Source organism: Palaemon carinicauda, chromosome 9, assembly GCF_036898095.1.
Source record: "Palaemon carinicauda isolate YSFRI2023 chromosome 9, ASM3689809v2, whole genome shotgun sequence".
NCBI classification, from domain to species: domain Eukaryota; kingdom Metazoa; phylum Arthropoda; class Malacostraca; order Decapoda; family Palaemonidae; genus Palaemon; species Palaemon carinicauda.
In genome coordinates, this window is record NC_090733.1 from 44,762,903 (window position 1) to 44,782,902 (window position 20,000).

Genomic DNA, 20,000 nt, shown 5'->3' on the forward strand with positions numbered 1-20,000 from the left:
CTTTGAATCCTGACAGTTTTAGGGTATGACCAATTTATGGAAAATCCATCACATTTCCAGTATAATGAATAGTTTCAGTTTACGATAGTGCATGCTCATATATGATACGAGAACGAATATTCCCTGTCAGAATATTTTTATATACATATCTGCATTGATCTTTTGCTATTGATATTGCATTTGATTATTGATCAGTATCAGTATCTTTATGCCTTTACCAGTATTTTCCTATAACTAGATTCGGGAATCACAAATAATGTAACCTTTTTCATGAGAAAATGCATTTAAAGTCGTTGTCGCAAAAGCTTTGTGAGTATTTTTAATAATCTTTTTTTTTTTTTTCTAAGTCATCATCTCAAGTTTAAATAATGAATTGTTGAGACATACTTAATTGATATGCTAGGAGTGACTGATTTTTATAGTAATTTTTTATATTGAATAACAAAAATTTGAGGAGAGAAATTCCCGATATTTCTTGCTGAGCAATGTTGGGGTAATCAACTGATTTCCTTTTATATTTAATTCTTGCCCAATTACTTGGAGGATTCTAGTTAGCAATGGCATATGTCTTCACCCAAAGAAACATTGGATCAACATGTAATCTTGTTAAGTTTTTAAACTGATGTAAAACCTAATTTTAACAAAGAAAACTTCATTTTATTTGCTAGCTTACCTTCTGGAACCCCGTTATGGTCAAATAGTTGTTAATTTTTATCGTAAGTAGTTGATAATAATTAATCACCATCTGTTATAGTTATTTTTCTTTGTTAAACCGGCAGAAAAGTAGACTTTGTAGACGGTTACTTTTATTTTGAATATATATAATCTACCCCTGATTATGTTTTTCATTATGTAATCCATTATTTTTTTTTTTGTACCGCACGTGATTCACACACGATAATGCACCGTAACAGTACTTTATTTTGTATTGTATATATTGCTCTACACACCCCTGTTAACATATAATGTTGAAACCTGTCTTTTCAGGAATTATTTTGCTCAAAATTTTGCGACCTTGTCCTGAACCTGGTGTGTATAAACTCGCTATCACGCTATCACCTCCCGGTTACAACCTAATGGCACACTCTCACAGTGGTGACCATCAAAGTGACTATCTCCCTCCCGCATTCCCCCTTACTGCCTTGTCTTACTGTTTTATGATGCTGCCATATGACCCTGACGCTCCTATCTGCGCCACTCCTATGAAACTATTGCCCTTTGACAGTAGAAAAGCATTTATCTGGTTTTAGCGCACAGTCCATTCTCGCATCAAGTACTCGATTCGTTCAAAAAACAAAGCAGACTGTATTCTTGCTGCAATCCCCAAAGACTCTTTCCTTGAAATCTCACACTAGCTTTGGAACAAGGGGCACCACAATAGTGTATGATACTGTCAAAACACTACCTCCTGGAGTAGTACTCGCCATTACAATCCACCTATATGCACGAACATTTTCAGCTCTTCCAAAAAACGTTGGGGGACAAAAAGGCTTTGCTCTCCAACAGGGAATAACCAGTATCACTCGGCTGCAACCTGCTGCAGACGGCTCTCCATGTGAGGTGAAGCTATTTCATACCCTTTGGGTACAAAGTTTACCCCAACCTGAATGCCCTGCCATAACCGATGTTGATATTTTAACCATGAAGGTCTTGATTACCAAAGTTTATGCCCTTATAGACAACCACTTCACCACCTTCAAGACCACATTCAACTCCTATACTCACTAGGAAGAGGACAACTAATCAACATCGACAGAAGCTGACGTTAATGCAGTAGGACATCGTCGGCTACCCCGTAATGTGCCAGAGCAGCGATACAGATGCACAAAATCCACCAATCACTCACACCGCAGTCGACGACATCTACAGCCACTTACTGATGCTCATCAGACCCGGTTATACAACTACCACTTTAGATTCAGAGTAGCTGTGAGAAATGTATGAATGGTTGAAAGCCACAAAACCTTTCCGTAGGATATTGATTGTGGCAGTTGTCTTCCTGTCACAAATCCTTATTTTACTTAATGCAGGTATGGGCATGTGACTTTTGATATACACAGGTGATTGCCATTCTCTTATGTCAAGGCCACTCTCCAAGATACGCCATAGCCTGTTTAAATCTGCCTTTGCCCATCTGGCAGCTCCCAACATATCTGTGATACCCACCTATGGTAACGGAGACATCACATTGTCGTTCAGAAGCCCCAAATACAATTGGAAGTTTCTCGTTGCTGACGTCACAATGCCAATCCTCAGTGTGGATTCTCTCTCACATTTCCACTTCCTGTTTGATGTCACTTACTAACGGTTAGCCAATGCAGAATATTACTCATTGTTACATCTTCAACCTGGGCACTCAAACCTCCCTCCCCATATCAGTGCAATCATATTGGACTATGCCCATCTTCTTATATCGTGCTCAGGGGTTATCCATCCAGAACCTTGCAAAACGCTCACAATTCACACCAGATAAGGTAATTATTATTATTGTTATTATTATTATTATTATTGTTATTATTATTATTATTATTATTAATTTTATTATTATTATTATTATTATTATTATTATTATTATTATTATTATTACTACTACCCAAGCTATAACCTCAGGGGCTCCAACAAGGAAAAAGAGCCCAGTGAGCAAAGGAAAAAAAATAAATAAACGATATAAGATATAATGAAAGTAAAATTAAATATTAAAACCAAACAATAACAACATTAAAACAGACAATTCGTGTACAACTATAAAAAGACTTATGTCAGCCTGTTCAACATAAAAACCTTTGTTGTAATTTTGAACTATTGATGTTTTACTGAGTTAACTACCCGAGTAGGGAGATCATTCCAGATCTTGGTTACAGCTGGGATAAAACTTTTTGTAGAATTGAGCCTCATAATTTAGAAGGCCTGAATATTAGAATTAAATTAACTGCATGCCTTGTTCTACACACGGGATAGAACTGTCCAAAAAGATCTAAATGTAAAAGATTGTCAGAATAATGAAAAATCTTATTCAACATGCATAATGAAATAATTAATGGACGGGGCAAAATAATAATATTTAGATCAGGAATAACAAATTTAATAGACCGTAAGTTCTTGTCCAATAAATTAGGATAAGAATCAGCAGCTGAAGACCAAACAATAGAACAATACTCAAAACAATGTAGAATGAAACAATTAAAACACTTCTTCAGAATGTATTGAACACCGAAAATCCTGAAAGACTTTCTCAATAAGCCAATCTATTGTGCAATTGAAGAGGAAACACCCTAATGTGTTTCTCAAAATTTAATTTTCTGTCGAGAATCACACCTAAAATTAAAAAAAAGTCAAACAGAGTTGAAAAAAAAATATCAATGCTGAGTTCCAGATGTTGAGGAGACCCTGTCCTTGACCTACTTACATCCATATATTGAGTTTTGTTAGGATTCAACTTCGTACCCCATAATTTGCACCATGCACTAATTTTACCTAGATCTCTATCAAGGGATGCAGCAACTCCAGATCTAAATTTAGGAGATGGAATTGATGCAGGGAGAGTAGCATCATCTGCATATGCAACAACCTTGTTTTATAGGCAAAACCACATGACATGTGTATATAGTATGAAAATTAATTGGCTAAGAATACCACCCTCTGTTACTCCATATTTCACATTGCTACTCTCACTATGAGGAACATCAAAAACTCTTTGAGGTCAGCTACTTAAAAATTCATAAATAATAGTCAGAAATGACCCACTCACTCCCAACTTTTTTAATTTGAAAACAAGGGCCTCATGATTTACATGGTCAAAGAAAACACTAAAATCAATGTCAATAATACAAACTTCTTGACCATAATCAAGGGAGTTCTGTACTGATTGGAGATTTTAAGAAGGGCATCACATGCTCCAAGACCTTTATGTAAGTCAGATGGTAAACTAGGGTACAGATGATTGCCTTCAGCAAACCTATTATGACATTTTGCCAAAAGAAGTTAAAACACTTTAGATAATGTGGGAGTTATGGAAATTGGACTGTAATCAGTAGGATTTGAGCTACCACAAACACATTTACATAGTGGTGTAACATTACCAATTCTCCAACAGGTGATAAAACTTATATAAAATAACAGATAACTTTGCAGCTAAGAAATCAGTTGTCTTTATAAAAAAACAAAGGAAAAATACTGCTTGGGTCTACACCTCCATTAGCATCGAGGTCCATCAACAGAGATTTAATTTCACAAGATCGAAAAGCTAAACTAGTTTGTTTATCCTCAGTAAAACAGGAATGAGGAAGTTCAAGTTTTTCAGTACTCTGCTTACTGTTAAACACAACAGCCATAAGGGTTGCCTTTTCCTTGAACAGTGAGTGACAGAGCCATCTGAATTAAGTGAAGGAGGAACTAATGCATCTACACCAAAGAGTGTAGATTTAAGGGTAGTCCACCACTTATGTTCCTGTACTGTACCAGAAAGAGTTTCTTTTGTGGTTAGATTGTATTCTTTTTCAGTTGAAGCATAAACTGTCTGAGCAAAACCTATAGGCTGAATATAGTTATTACAGGTCAAATCTGATCTGTTACCCTTTCAAAGATGATAGCCCTCCAGCTTCTTCAAATAAGCACGTCGGCAAGCATCTTTCAACCTTGGTAACTTAGCACACGAGATGGGGTATGCCTATCAGTTATGTTGACTAGATTCTCATTCAAAGGGACTACAGGATCAACATTACTATACATTTGTTACCAATTCAAGCCCAGAATATAATGCAAAATCTCATTCCAGTCTACTTAAGATTTCCTATAAATCTTTCAAGAGTATGATACATCAGGAACAGGCTGCACAATCTTCACTACTAATGAAATCAAGGCATGATCAGATGTCTCGGCTAGAGAAACAACCTTACTTGTCATAATGCCAGGGGAGTCAGTGTATACGAGGTCCAAGGCGTTTCAAGACCTGTGATATGTTTGACTTAGGATTTGCTGACATCCTAAATTTCTCAAGCCATGGAGAATGTAGGAGAAAGAGAACTTAACCACCCCCTACGGTAGGCCTTGAAATCCCCAACAAAGACAAAAGGGGCCTTTCTATCATCTTCTTGTATCTTAGCCATAATGATAGAAGACCATCAAAGATAGAATCTTCCATGTCTGTATTCTGGTAGATTGAACACAAATAGAGGTTGTTAGGCCTACCACAAACTTTTATTACCTGAATCTCATGACATCCACATACATAGTAGGACTTACAGTATGAGAAGCAGGGTACACAGTTCTAATATACATCGCCATTACCCTGGCCCTAGGGATGGCATCACATTTCAACATTATTGGCCGCTTGAAACCGATTATAATGAGCTTAGAGCCATGCGTCATATTAGAAACCAAAGTTTCTGAGTACAAAATAATATCATACTATAAGGTCTTGAATATTTGCATGAAGACCACGAATATTGCAATACAGTAGACAACATTGACGAAATCTAGGGCGTACCGGAGAGCATTTAGAATTAATGGTAGTAAAAAGATACATGATACTGAACAACTAAATTAACAAGAATGATAACCAAAAGTAACTGTTTTAAAGAAATATGAATAAAATGATTGATCACCATATCAAGACGATGGAGCTGCCAGTGCTTGCCAGACTAAGGCGTATGGCACCGGATTGTTTGGCTTTCGCCGAAATGGGAGAAATGGGACTTTGCCAAAAGGCCTCAAGCACATGGTTGTCGCCATTAAACATTATCCAGAATAAAGATGGCTCTTTGCATTCATGTGGGGATTACAGGCAGCTTTATAAGCAGACAGTAGTGAGTCAGTACCCCCTCCTAACTGTATGCGATTTGAATCGATACTTGCACAAAGTGAAGGATTTCCTCGTGTTCGACCTCCTGAAGGGGTGTTATCAGGTGCCCATGAACCCAGAAGACATCCCCAAGACTGCCATCACCCCCCCTATCGGTACATACACCTTTAAGATACCTATTTTTTTTGTCTTTTTGATGCTGGGGCCACTTTTAAATGCCTCATGGATGGTATTTAAAAGGACCTCCCTTCTGTGTATATGATTTGAACCCAATAGTTATGCTCTTTTCGCCCAAAGAGAAAAACGTCCCTCATCTATACATCGTGCTCGACTGCCTACAACAGAATGGTCTTGTAGTCCACAACGATAAGTCTACCTTGGACGCCGAGGAAGTATTGTTTTTAAAGCACAGCAATGCTCTTGAGGGAGTCCATCCCATTCTTGAGAAAGTAGCAGCCGTTCAGAACTTCCCCATGCCCTCGACTGTCAAAGTACTGATCGATTTCTTTGTCTTGATCAACTATCATCCCAGTTTCTTGCCAGACAACACAGCCACTCTTACTCATCTCTACAAATCTCCATAGAGCAAGCCAAAAGACCCAGTTTAGGGCCCCCTTCAAGAAGCCGCTTTGTGTCATGCAAAAGAGATCCTATCAACTACTGCTGCTCTCACTTTTCCCGTGCAACATGCCTCTCTCCTTCTCTCCACCAATGGCAGTAAAATCACTATTAATGAAGTATATGAGAAGGTTTGCAATGGCTCGACCCATCAATTGGCCCTCTTCAGGAAAAAACTGTCGAAGGCGGAATGCGGCTGCTCTATGACTTCAATATAACCAACCTTTGTGATATTAATACAGTAGACAATGACCATGAATACCAGATCTCATGTGCCAAAAGTTGTTTAATTTTATTCATGGCTCTTCACATACCTTATGCCGATCTACTGCACAGCTTGTGCAGACGAAGTTCATTTGGCTTGGCTTTAATAAAGAAGGTAAGGATTAGGTCCACGCCTGTACTTTATGTCAAACTTTAAAAGTATATTGACGGATATAAGAGTGTAAACCTTTTCTAAACATTTGTGTTGTTTTACCCATATTCAATTCAACATAGTAGGTCCCCATCCACATCACAAAGATATCGTCACCGGTTTGCCCTCATTGATCAATCCACTTATTAGCCTGAAGCCATTCTTATGGAAACTACAAAGCCCACCATACTCTCAGGGTTGATTGTGAGATTTGGTATCTCTGAGCTTATAACTTCTAACATGGGTAAGACTTTTCCTTCGCAATTATAGATGTCATTAGCGGATCTCATGGGAATCCAATTTAATCGGTAAACCATCTAGAACCCTGCTTGTTTATCAGCTGAAGGGTTGGTTGATACCACCTAAGAGGCCAGTCTGAAACCAATTGGGAGACTTTCAATAGGTCAACCTAAAGTAGAAAGGGGTTGATAGAAATTCCAGCTGTGTAGATAGACATCATGAAAACTTTTTTTTTTTAAATAGCTGCCCATGTTTACATATGGCATGGATTTTTTCCATCTTTTCACATATCTTATAAATCTTGATGTCTATATCCATATTTTTGAGGATGAAAATAAGAATAGAAATACTTTTACCATAGTAAAAAAAAATATACAGAAGCTACTTTGCAATATGCCTGCCAAAAAAACGAAATATTTGTCATTGTACTATTTTAAGTGTATAGATATCCTTTTATAATATTCCTAGGAGTTCAATATATTACCCTGTTACAATTATTGAGTAAATTTAAAAATAAATGGGAAAATTTGCGCATATAGAAATAACCGATGAAAGTCAATTTTGTAACAATGGTCAACTCTACATGCATGTATATAGATTTGCACAATCATGCCCAGTTGATGTGTAAAATTTACTATGTGGAATCGAATGTTTTGCAGGCTGGGCAAATCAGTGGTGACATGTTTATACTGAAAGTCTTGTTTGACAGTCATATTAAGTATATTACTGCCTTTTTTTAATATTTAGGTCATGCATTTGTACTCATCCATGAGAGGGTAATTGGCAGCTGTATCTGTTTTCTATCCCTACCATGGTCGCTAGGTGCTTCTGCTGTGTTAATGTGAATTATGCAAGGTATCTAGTCCACTGCTTTGCTGAAATGACACATCTGTCTCTAGAACACCCTGATATTTATGGATATCTAGAAGCAGCCATCCTATCTGTTCAAATTGGATCTGAAAAAAAAAAATTCTTAGGAAGAATACCAGTGAGTCGGACAGTTGAAGTAACTGTGAACAAACAAACACAAACACAGGTTGGCATCAAAGAGTTCAGTCTTTAACCAGGTGCACTTAGTCAGTACTATTTAACAGCAGAATACTGTTCCTCATACCTGAGATTTCTTAAGGACATTCTCGATCTTTCCATTACTGATATGAAACGCAAGGACACTTAGAAAAAGTAGAATTTTTAAGGATGAAAATAGTGTCAAAAGTCTTGTGAATTTGTAAGCCAACAATTCTATATGCCTATTCAAGCCTGGCAAGCTAGAACTTGTGTGCATATCAACAGGACATGCTGCTCCTCCAGATGTTTGTAATGACCTGCTGAATGCATATTCACAAGGACAGGAGGCTTATCAGAAGTTCAGGGAGTAAAGGCTACAAGATACCACAGTTCTACGACCCTTTGCAAAAGCAAAACTTCAAAACCTTCAGCAAACTGACAAAGAAGAAGCCATCATACAAGCATGGACCAAAGGAAATCATCCTAAAAGGAGATCGAAATCTGTTTGCTCTTATGATCATAATTGCTCAAAGCACACACCTTGACATGAGGGAAGTACTTGCACAACCCTTTAAAGGTTTAAAGGTTGCTTATGAATGGCAAAGGCAAGGGACAGTGACATTGCTCTATCAAGCAGGGCAATGCCCTAGCGACTGACCACATTTCATATAATCAGCGCCCAAGCCTGCTCTTCACTCAAGCTGGGACCAGGGAGACCTAGTCAATGGTTGCTGATGACTAAGAAAATAGCCCCATAGACTCATCCACATCCCCCATGCTTAGCTTACAAGGATGATGAGGTTGCAGTGACCAAATAAACTTACGAGTTTGAGTGGGACTCGAACCACAGACTGGCAATAACCAGGCAAGGATGCTACCACCATACCACCACAACCCTTGGCCTTATTCCTTTGGCATTGCCAAATCCAGAAGGATCACTACCCAAAACTTGTAAAACAGCACTGCCAAAGAGCTTCAAAAAATATATCATCAGCTGAAAACATTCCCATGAATGCAGCATGGCTTATTGGTGGAATGGCACTTTTTCATAAAGTTAATGGGAACTACTAAGTGTTTTCAGAGGTTGCAGATATCATCCTGTCAGTTTTCATGATAGAGGGTTCTGACAGCAAGAGAATTGATACATTTGATGTCTAAAGGAAGAAATAAACCCAAGACTGTGAAAAAATGAGGTGTGGTAGAAATCAATTAACTAGTACCTGGCTCAGAAACATTGCCCCTGGGCATAGTGCGCAACTATGGAGATAGTTGTTTGCGTGTTCCTTCAACAAAGGTACTCTCATCAAAATTATAGTAGATGTATGGAGGAACCCAAGAACAGTTCTGATTATTTGTTTTTGGAGAGGGGGGCGGGGTGTCAGGAGATGTTTGTCACATGCAGAGAAAGATGTTTGAAAATAACATCTACTGGCTCTACAGATGTGGAGGAGTTGGAGTCTACTTAGGAGGAAGCAGATACCCAGCTGCTCCTCCATGACTATCCTGCAGCATTGAATGGGGTCCGTTCATTTACAATAATTACAGAGGATACAGATGCGTGGTTCTGTGTACTGCTTTCAGGCAAGTTATTGCATGTCCAGTGTGATAAGAGATTGACACTGCAACACATATTTGTATTTGGATATAAACAAGCTTGCAAAAGTACGTCTTGGTGAAAACTGTGAGGATCTCATTAACTCTTCGTATAAGTGGCTGCTCTAAAATTGATTAAAGCATATCAACAATACAAACATGCAAACATTACACAAGAACTCTGTCACTAACTTGAAACATTTGTTTGCCACCTGTACAATGCCAAGGCTGAGACTAGTGACAATGGTGTAAGGTAAGGACTTTTGTGCTGATAAAGGGAAGTCTGAGTCATGGTACCTGCCATCTTGTGCAATTGCATTAAAAAGAAGCAAAAAATAAAAATAAACACTGCTAGCATGCCAACTACTAGGCAGCAGCATTATTGTCCCTGCATTTAAAATGGACTTTGAGGCACCCAACTCAGAAAATTTAAAATATGTATATATCGGGTGCATGAAGAAAAGTGCTCTCCCAAAGATTACAATGAGGATACAGATCAGGATGTAGGCAATACTGATGATGACTGGATTTCGTGTCAAAATGAAATTGCATTTATGAGGGAATAAGGAAATAAAGAAGTGATGAGAACCAATTAACAATAAATCATTGTAAAACCAGTAACAACGTCAAAGCAGATATGTCACTTATAAACTATAAAAAGACTTACGTCAGTTTGTTCAACATGAAAACATTTGCCGCAACTTTGAAGTCTTGAAGTTCTACTGATTCAACTACCCGATTAGGATGATCATTCAATAACTTGGTCACAACTGGAAGAAAACTTCTAGAGTACTGTGTAGTATAGAGCCTCATGATGGAGAAGGCCTGGCTATTAGAATTACCTGCCTGCCTAGTATTACAAACAGGATGGAATTGTCCAGGAAGATCTGAATGTAAAAGATAGACAGAATTATGACAAATTTTAAGCAACATGCATAATGAACTAATGGAACGACAGCACCAAAGATTAATATCTAGTTCAGGAATAAGAAACTTAATAGACCGTATGTTTCTGTCCATCAAATTAAGATGAAAGTCAGCAGCTGAAGACAAGACAGGAGAATAACATTCAAAACAAGGTAGAATGAAAGAATTAAAAGAATTTTCCAGAACAAATTGATCACCAAAAATCTTGAAAAACTCTCAATAAGTGATTTTTTGTACAATTGAAGGAGACACATGTAATGTGTTTCTCAAAAGTGAATTTGCTGTCGAGAATCAAACCTAAAATTCTATAAGAGTCGTACACAGTTAAAGAAACCTTATCAATACTGACATCCAGATATTGAGGAGATACCATCATAGACCTAATTACAATCATACTTTAAGTTTTTTTAGGATTGAACTTCATACCCCATAATTAGTACCATGCACTAATTTTAGCTAGATCTCTATTAAGAGATTTACCAACCTCAGATCTACATTCAAGGGATCAAATGGATGCAAAGAGAGGAGCATCATCTGCATATACAACAAGCTTGTTTTCTAGGCCGAACTACATGTTATGTGTATATAGTAAAAAAAAAAGTGATAGGCCATTAACACTACCCTGTCGAACACCAGATATCACATTCCTTTACTCACTATGGTACCCATCAACAACAACTCTTTGAGATCCATTACTTAAAAAATAATAATAATGCCAAGAAACAACCTACACACTCCCAACTGTTTGAGTTTGAGACCAAGGGCCTCATGATTAACACTGACAAAGGCAGCACTAAAATCAATGCCAATCAAATGAACTAACTGACCACAATCAAGGGATTTCTGTACAGCATTGGAGATTTTAACAAGGGCATCACATGCTCCAAGGCCTTTAAAAAAAACATATTGCAAACTAAGGAAAAGATGATTACCTTCAGCAAACCTATTAAGAATTTTTCTCGAAGACATTCAAAAATTTTAAATAATATGGGAGTTTTGGAAATTGGGTGGTAATCAGTAGGATTTAAGCTACAACAAACACATTTATATAGTGATGTAACATTACATATTCTCCAACAAGTGCTAAAAGCTCCTCTTCTTGCTAACTTACTCAAAATAACAGATAACTTTGGAGCTAAGAGATCTACAGTCTTTATAAAAAACAAAGGAAAAATATCATTTGGGTCTACACCTCTATAGAAATCAAGGTCCATCAACAGAACTTCAATTTCACGAGATTGAAAAGCTAAACTAATTAGTTTAGCCTTAGAAAGACAGGAATGAGCAAGTTCAAGTTTCTCATTACTCTGTTTACTGTCAAAAATATCAGTCAAAAGGGGTCCCTTTTCCTTTGAACAGTGAGTGACTGAGCGAGCCGGTTTATGTAAAGGAGGAACTGTGTCATCTACACCAAAGAGTGCAGATTTAAGGGTAGACCAGCATTTATGCTCCTGAGTTGTACCAGAAATTGTTTCTCATATGGATAAATTGTATTTCTTTCCAGTTGTAACATAAACTCTCTGAGCAAAAGCTCTAAGCTGAGTATAGATATTCCAGGTCCAATCGGATCTGTTACCCTTTCAAAAGATGATAGGCCTCCTGCTTCTCCAAATAAGCACGTCCACAATCTTCCCTGAACCAAGGTTCGTCCTTCATTCGGTAACCTTAGAACACGAGAAAGGATAAGCCTATCAATGATATCAACTAGATTTTCACTCAAAGGGACGACGGGATCAACACTACTATATAATCGTGACCAGTTCAAGCACAAAAATTCATGCAAAGTCCCATTCCAGTCTGCCTGAGATTTCATATAAATTTTACAAGAGCATGATTCAACAGGGACAGGCTGATCCATTTTCACTACTATTGAAATCAAGACACGATCAGATTTCCCGGATGGAGAACCAACTTTACTTGTTATAACGCCAGGGGAGTCATTGTATACGAGAGCCAAGCAATTACTAGACCTGTGAGTAGTTTCACTTATGATTTACTGACAGCCTGATTCAGAGGCAAAGTTTAAAGCTCTTAAGTCATGGCAATCAGTAGGAGAGATAGAACTTAACCACTCCCTATGGTGAGCATTGAAATCCCCAACAAAGACAAAGGAAGCCTCTCTATCATCTTCTTGTATCTTAGTCATAATAGTGAGAAGACAATCGAAGATAGAATCATCCATGTCTGGATTCAGGTAGATAGAACACAAACAAAAGTTGTTATGCCTGCCACAAACTTTTATTACCTGAATCTCATGACATCCACATTCATAGCTGGACTTATGAGAAACAGGGTACTCAATCCTGATATATACCACCTTTGATGGCTGGTAAAATAGTTTCTGACGACAAACAATGTATGTATGATAGGGAACCAGACACCCATTTAAATACTACAACTAGAGAGTTATTGTGCATTTTGACTGGACAGAAAGTATCACATTGAATTCCTATCTCCGATTACGATTAATTTTGTCTTTGCCTACACGTACACCAAATAGACTGGTCTATTCTTTCCACATTCCCATCTGTCCTTATATACTTAACAACACTGAGAATACCAAACAATTCCTCTTTGCTCAATGGTTTAAATACTGCAATGTAAAGGCAAAATTACATGTCCTGTCGTCTCAAGTCCCCCTCAGTCAGTCACCCCCAATATCTATAGATTACAGAACTTCATGTGTAGAAGACTTTGGTAGTTAAGAGGGAGGACAACAGGCGGGAGGGGGGCGACGGCCTGGGGGAGGATACCAGGAAGGGGCAGGAGGAGGGGGGAGGGGAGTGCAACTTGATAGAGCTGAAAGGTGTTTGATAGCTGGGGAAGTACAAAAAATTATGTTTTAACTTAATTGCCTTATGATACCACACGATCCGATCCCAGTTTTATGATCATGAGGATTCTTACTTATATTTGCTGTGTTATTTACTATACCCTTCTCGCAAAAAACTTGCTGACCAAAAGGATCGATGATTAGTTTGGCATATATTATGTCCCGAATGAAAAATCTTATGTCAACATATGGTAGGAGTTCCCTTTCTCTCTTTTTCTCTCTCTCTCCGTATATATATATATATATATATATATATATATATATATATATATATATATATATATGTGTGTGTGTGTGTGTGTGTGCGCGTGTGTATGTGTGTACGCGTGTACGCGTGTGTGTGTATCGAAAGAGTGTGATTCTGAAGGCGGGGAAGGAGATTTTGTTTGAATGTAATTCGCTGTCAATTCTGACTTTCAACACAACCGTCGAGGTGAACGGATGGCAAGGGATTTTTAGTGTGATGTGTTGTAGTGTTTCCAAAAAACAAAGCTTATGAGGTGGGAAATGCCAATGCCGTAGCGTAGGGCAAAGGAAAGAACATGGCCTCAGGTAATGGTGACGTCACAAATACGTCATGTCAGACGTAAGATGAGCGGTTATTCCCCACGCCATAGGACCCAGGATTCCATAGGGCTACTTTTCTCTTTTAGCCCTGACTATAGTGAAGTTTGTGATGTAGTTTTTGATATATTGAGAATTTATCATAATGATATCATGGGTATTCAACAATTAAGTAAAGCAAAATTGGTCTCGAAATTTAGTAAATCTGTCACTTTCAAGTCCTCTTGTGAAAATTACGACGAGAAATCTGTCAGAATTATTAACTTCAGCAGACTATATATATATATATATATATATATATATATATATATATATATATATATATATATATATATATATATATATATATATACACATATATAAATTTTCTATGCTCACTTTGATATGGACAATGCCATTTTGGAAAGTATTTCCGGAATCATGGGAATATTTTTGGAATAAGGCGGAACAGGTTCTCACAAGGGAAAACCGAGGGATTGTTAAATGGCACTCGCACAGCAAGGATGGAATTGAAGCAGAGTATACCTTCGTCACTGAATATCCAAGGACATAATGTTGTCTTATACTAAAGTGGACAGAAAAAAGCATGCTACAAATGTGGTAGGGAGAATCATATGGCTGCTGAGTGCAGTTATGAAATGAATGACAAAATAAATGTATATACCAGCACTGATTTTCCCGAGATGCAGGCTAAACTGAACAGGTCCCCTAATGTAGAAGAAAGTAGGGGAAATGGAACGTCTATGAATGACAGCAAAGGAGAGGAAGTTTCAGTTGCCAGTAACGCAGAGGAACATGGAACAGAAAACAAAACGTAGGACATAGAACAGAAAACAAAACCCAAGATAGCCAGCACGTACGTAAACTTCCAGGTAATATGACTTCGAAAGAAACACAACGAGCTAAAGAGGTAGAACCAGGGGAGAAAGAAGAACCACGCCTGAAGTACAATCAAGAAGAATCAGTTGAAGAAATGATTGAAGTGTAAGTGGTAGCCAGGAGGAAAAAGCCACAGAAACAACTATAGTTATAGCTGAAGTACATAGAGAAGATGTAGGTAGTGGTATAGATTCACAAAATTTTTCTCAGTTAAGCGTAAATGAAGATGAAAAAGAAATTTGTGCTGCATTAAGTAGGCTGAACGAGACAGAATATTACAATGATGAACGGACAATGGACGTAATTGATGAAGTAATGGATTCAGAAAACGATTCAACTAGTGGGTATATAGATTATTCAGCAGTTGCTGAAGATAGCGGTAAGGAACAACAGTGGGTGCTAAGAGTCAAGAAAGGGGGTAAACTCAAAATAACAAAGAATAAAAGCAAGAAACTGACTAGCGTAAAGAAACGGAAATTGCTTAGATAACTGGCGATGTGTTCATTTGCTTGACCCTTTTTTAAATATCATGGCTTTGATTGTTTCAAAATTAAATATTAATGGATTAAATGATGAAAGGAAGCAAAAGAAACTAGCTTCATTTGCCTGATTTTACAAATTAGACAAAATAATGTTGCAAGAGCATAACATTAAAGACGTAAACACCTTAGATCACTTGAGTAAAGACTATAAAGCGTTTATAAACCACACTACTTGCTTAAAGGGAGGAGTTGCCATGTTAGTCAACAAGTGTTTATTGCCCATTGCAGCTATAAGCCAAGAGGTGGATCATGAGGGAAGAGTTCTAAGCTTACGGATGCGAGTCGGTGGAGAAGTACTTCATTTACTAAATGTCTATGCCCCTTCCCGGTCGAATAAGAGGAATAAAAGGAAAGAATTTTTTGATAGGCTTCTTTATTTTTTGAGACACAATGTCAAAAATATAATATTTGCAGGAGACTTTAATTGTATAACTCACATAAAAGATGTAAGTACTTGGGATAGATCTTTGGTTTCCAAAAATCTTGGAGAGTTGATTAGGGCGACCGACTTGAAGGATGCCGCCAATGACAACTTGATAACCGAATATACTTATGTTAAGGATAAATATGCTTCCCGCTTAGATAGAATCTATGTAAAAAGTTTGTTTAATCACATTATTTCTTGTTCCACTGTACCCGTCACATTTTCAGACCATTATATGGTGATTACTTGTTTTAACTGTTTGGCAACCAAAACGGGTAACGGTACTTGGAAATTAAATGTCAGCATCCAATCAAGGTTAAAGACAATTTTCAAACACTGTGGCAGTTTTTAAAAGGAGAGAGAAATAAATTCATCGATATTATTAAATGGTTGAATTATTGTAAGGAAAATTTTAGTGTTTTTCATTAAAATGTCAAAGAAAATTTCAGCAGAGAGATATGGGTTAATAAACTAAATGCAGCACAGATTGAAAGCATTTTACCAAATCGCCAATTCTGGATGTACAGATTTTGAGGCAATCACTTCTTAAAGGAAACAAATTGAAAAGAAACAAAACAAAATTTGTGAGGGAGTAGAATTAAGGACCAGAATCAAAAACAGTTAGGAAGAGGAGGAAATTTCAACTCATTTATTAAAGAGAGAGAAGAATGCTGGAAGTAATAACTTGATGCAGAACGTTACTAAGTAAAATGGTTATATATTAAGATCCACTGATGCAATTTTAAATTATGCAAAAGATTTTTACGAAAAGTTGTACAGCAAAGTAGGAGACTCTCGGTATCAAGAATAACTGCTGAACTTATGCTGTAATCGATTAAATGATATAGATTGTGAAAATTTAGATTGCAGTGTATGCAAGTTTGAATTAGGAGGTGTAATATAAAATTTAATGATAGGGAAGGTACCATGATTGGATGAATTACCATCAGAGTTTTACAAAGAATTCTGGTATGCAATTAGACATGATTTTCTGGAAGCTGTGAGGCATGTTTTAAATAGCCAACATGTTTGCTCTTTAGAAAATATGGGTATAATAAGACTATTGAGCAAAGGAGGTGATAATCAAGATTTGAGTGGATGGCGACCAATCTCATTGTTGAACGTAGACTACAACATTATAGCTAAATTACTAGACAATAGATTAAAGAAGGTAATGCATATATTAATATCTGTAGGTCAGTAGTGACTTGTACTAACAATATCAGGGATATTATTAATTATGCATTTGAAAAGGATATTGAAATGGCAGTTCTGAAATTACACTGGAATAAAGCTTTTGATACTGCAAATCATGATTTTTCTTTTAAGATTATGAATAAGTTAGGTATTCCAAATGTGTTTAATAAATGGATAAAAATATCATATGATAACTTTCGTAGTGTTTTATGTATAAATGATGCTTTTCCAGTAATGAGACCTGTTAGGCAAGGATGTCCCTTTTCTATGCTATTCTATGTAATTTACCAGGAACCCTTATATTTAAGGATTAAGAGTAACAGAAACATTGTACCACCAAGGCTTCCAAATGGATGGAACATATGCTTGCAAGGGTTTGCTGATGACTCCTTTGTTTTTGTATCTGAAGAGCAATCAATTGTTGAAGTTTTTGAATAAATCCAAGTGTTTAAGAAAGCAAGTGAAGCTCTTTTAAACAGGAGTAAAAGTAGTATTACTAGAGTTGCAAAATGACATAATAAAAAAGATTAGCCTATCAATTGCTTAGACAAAAAGCAGTATGAAGTTCTTGGGTATTTATTACTGCTAAAACGCAAAAAGGACAATAGAAATAAACTGGAGTTCAGTTGTACATAATTTAAAGAAATCAATAAACATTCTTTCGAATAAATGGCTTACCATCTTTCAAAAAGCTATTATTGTGAATTCCATTTTGTTATCAAAAGTTTGGTACTTATCCCATACGCTTGTACCAACCGTGTGTCACACGATCGTACATAGTTGATTTTGTGTATATATTATGCTTGTATCTTCGATCTCCCCTCGCACTAAAAAGAACCTGAAAAAACATGCCTGTTTTTCTCATCAGTAACGGTGTTAATTCTGAACAGGAAATTTCCTGTTGCCTTGAGCTTTTGTATATAAAGGAGAGTGTTCTGTAATAAACTCACTCAGTTGCTTTCCTCCTGTCTTTGAGTCACAACCATTTCTCGGCTTGTCACACGCTTCCGTTGAGTAAGATCTACTCACAGAAAATAAATTCCTTAATTTTCAGGTATCTGTGGCGTGTTAGTTACCAGCCCATCCGTAGAACAACCTTGCTGTTCCCCAAAAGTGGTGGGCGATTAGGCATAACAGACGTGTTTCATAAAGCAGCCGCAATTTTAACGGCCTCAAGTCTTAAAGAATCACTTGAAGGAAAACACTTTAATATTTATTACCGTAGATTGAGACTAAGTTATTTAATAGAAACAAAATGTGATAGTGAGTTATCATATGTATCTTCCTTGTATTATACTGGTGTGATAGAAAACGTCAAAAAAAAAAAATAAGTAGACATAAGAAATTTCCCAACATGAAAAGCAAAGATGTATATGAGATGATAATTGTTTGGTCACAACCAATAGTAGAACCGAACTACCTGATGCTACAGTGTAGTGGAGTATGGAAGAATGTTAACAATCCAATTATAGGATGAAGAGAAAAAGAACTTTTGTTTAAGTACTTACATGGAAGGTTATCTACCAATGAAGACTAGAGATGATGGGAATTAGGAGAGATGGAAATTGTGAGTTTTGTGGCCAAACAGAATATACACTGCATATATTATACTTTTGTAAAAAAAGTTAGAAATATATTTCAATGTTTTAGGAGTAAATTTGAGTGTTTGTGTTTTGTAGAAGTTAAGGAATGGATCAAATTATTGATGTTAGATATAAAACTAAATGTGAAAATAATTGGAAAACATCAGTTCTTCTAATTTGCAATTATGTGTATAGCATATGGATAAGCCGTATGCAGAAGCTTACTGAAAATGATAGTCTTGGTTTTCTTAGAGGAAGATTGAGTAATGTGAGATGGTTTGCATCAATTTTGTATAAGGAAAAATTCAAGAAACTTGTTACAAAAGAATTCTTGTGTTCAACTATTCAACTGACAAAATGTAAATATTGTATTTTGTTATTTAAAAAAAAGTAAAAAGAAAAAATTGCAATTCATCATTATCATAATACTTTCAGCAATCAATCCAAATTATAATTACTTTGTATCAACCCGATTGTTGTTATTCCACATAACATTCTAACAGAAAAGCTATTGCCTCAAATACAAAATTTGGTATAGTTTGGGAATTTTGTCCAGACTGAAAAACCTTACCAATTCACGAGTCCAATAGTAACTAATTTTCCTTAGATAGCATATCTGCAATTTAGTTGAAACAATTCACCATATATGAACAAGTATTTCAGGAAACACTGGTGTTTGTGTGAGCAGTCAATCATCAGAGAGCAAATATAAGTCATCTTGATATTACTTTATATCATCACCTATGTTACATTACGTTAGGTTCGTTTAGGTGTATTTATGGCTTTTCTTGGTCTCGTTAAAAATGCGGTTTACATTTAGGTGTGAAATTTTGTGCTACCACAAATGAGTTCTACTGCCTTTTGTAGATTCTATAAAGACTAGTCACTTAATGCTTTCCCCCGCTGAATAAGCTCTGGTTCCAGCTGTTATTTCAAGGTTAATAAGCAATTTTATTCAGTTACTATTAAAGGTGGTTGATAAGAGACATCATATTTTCATAGTTGTGTTTATTTAGTTTATAATATGACCCAAGGAGAATAGTGTAAAACATAGACTACAGTGAGCAAATGCAGTTGCTTACTATACTGAATATAGATATTTACTGAAAAGTAAAGAAAAATTTTCATTATTCTTTTTCTATCCAAGAATCTTTCATATATATAATGTAACCTAAACGCTCCTTAGTATAATGTCTATCCACCATTAGTGTGTACAACTCCATTTAGACATGCATGCATACTCCTCATAAGATTCTTTTATGTGGTAGAGTGAAGTTTTGACATACACCATTCAAACGCTCATGTTTAGATGGCTTAGCACGTTCGTTGCTCTCCCACGTCCTAATAACAAACCATTTTTGAGGTCCCACGCCTTAA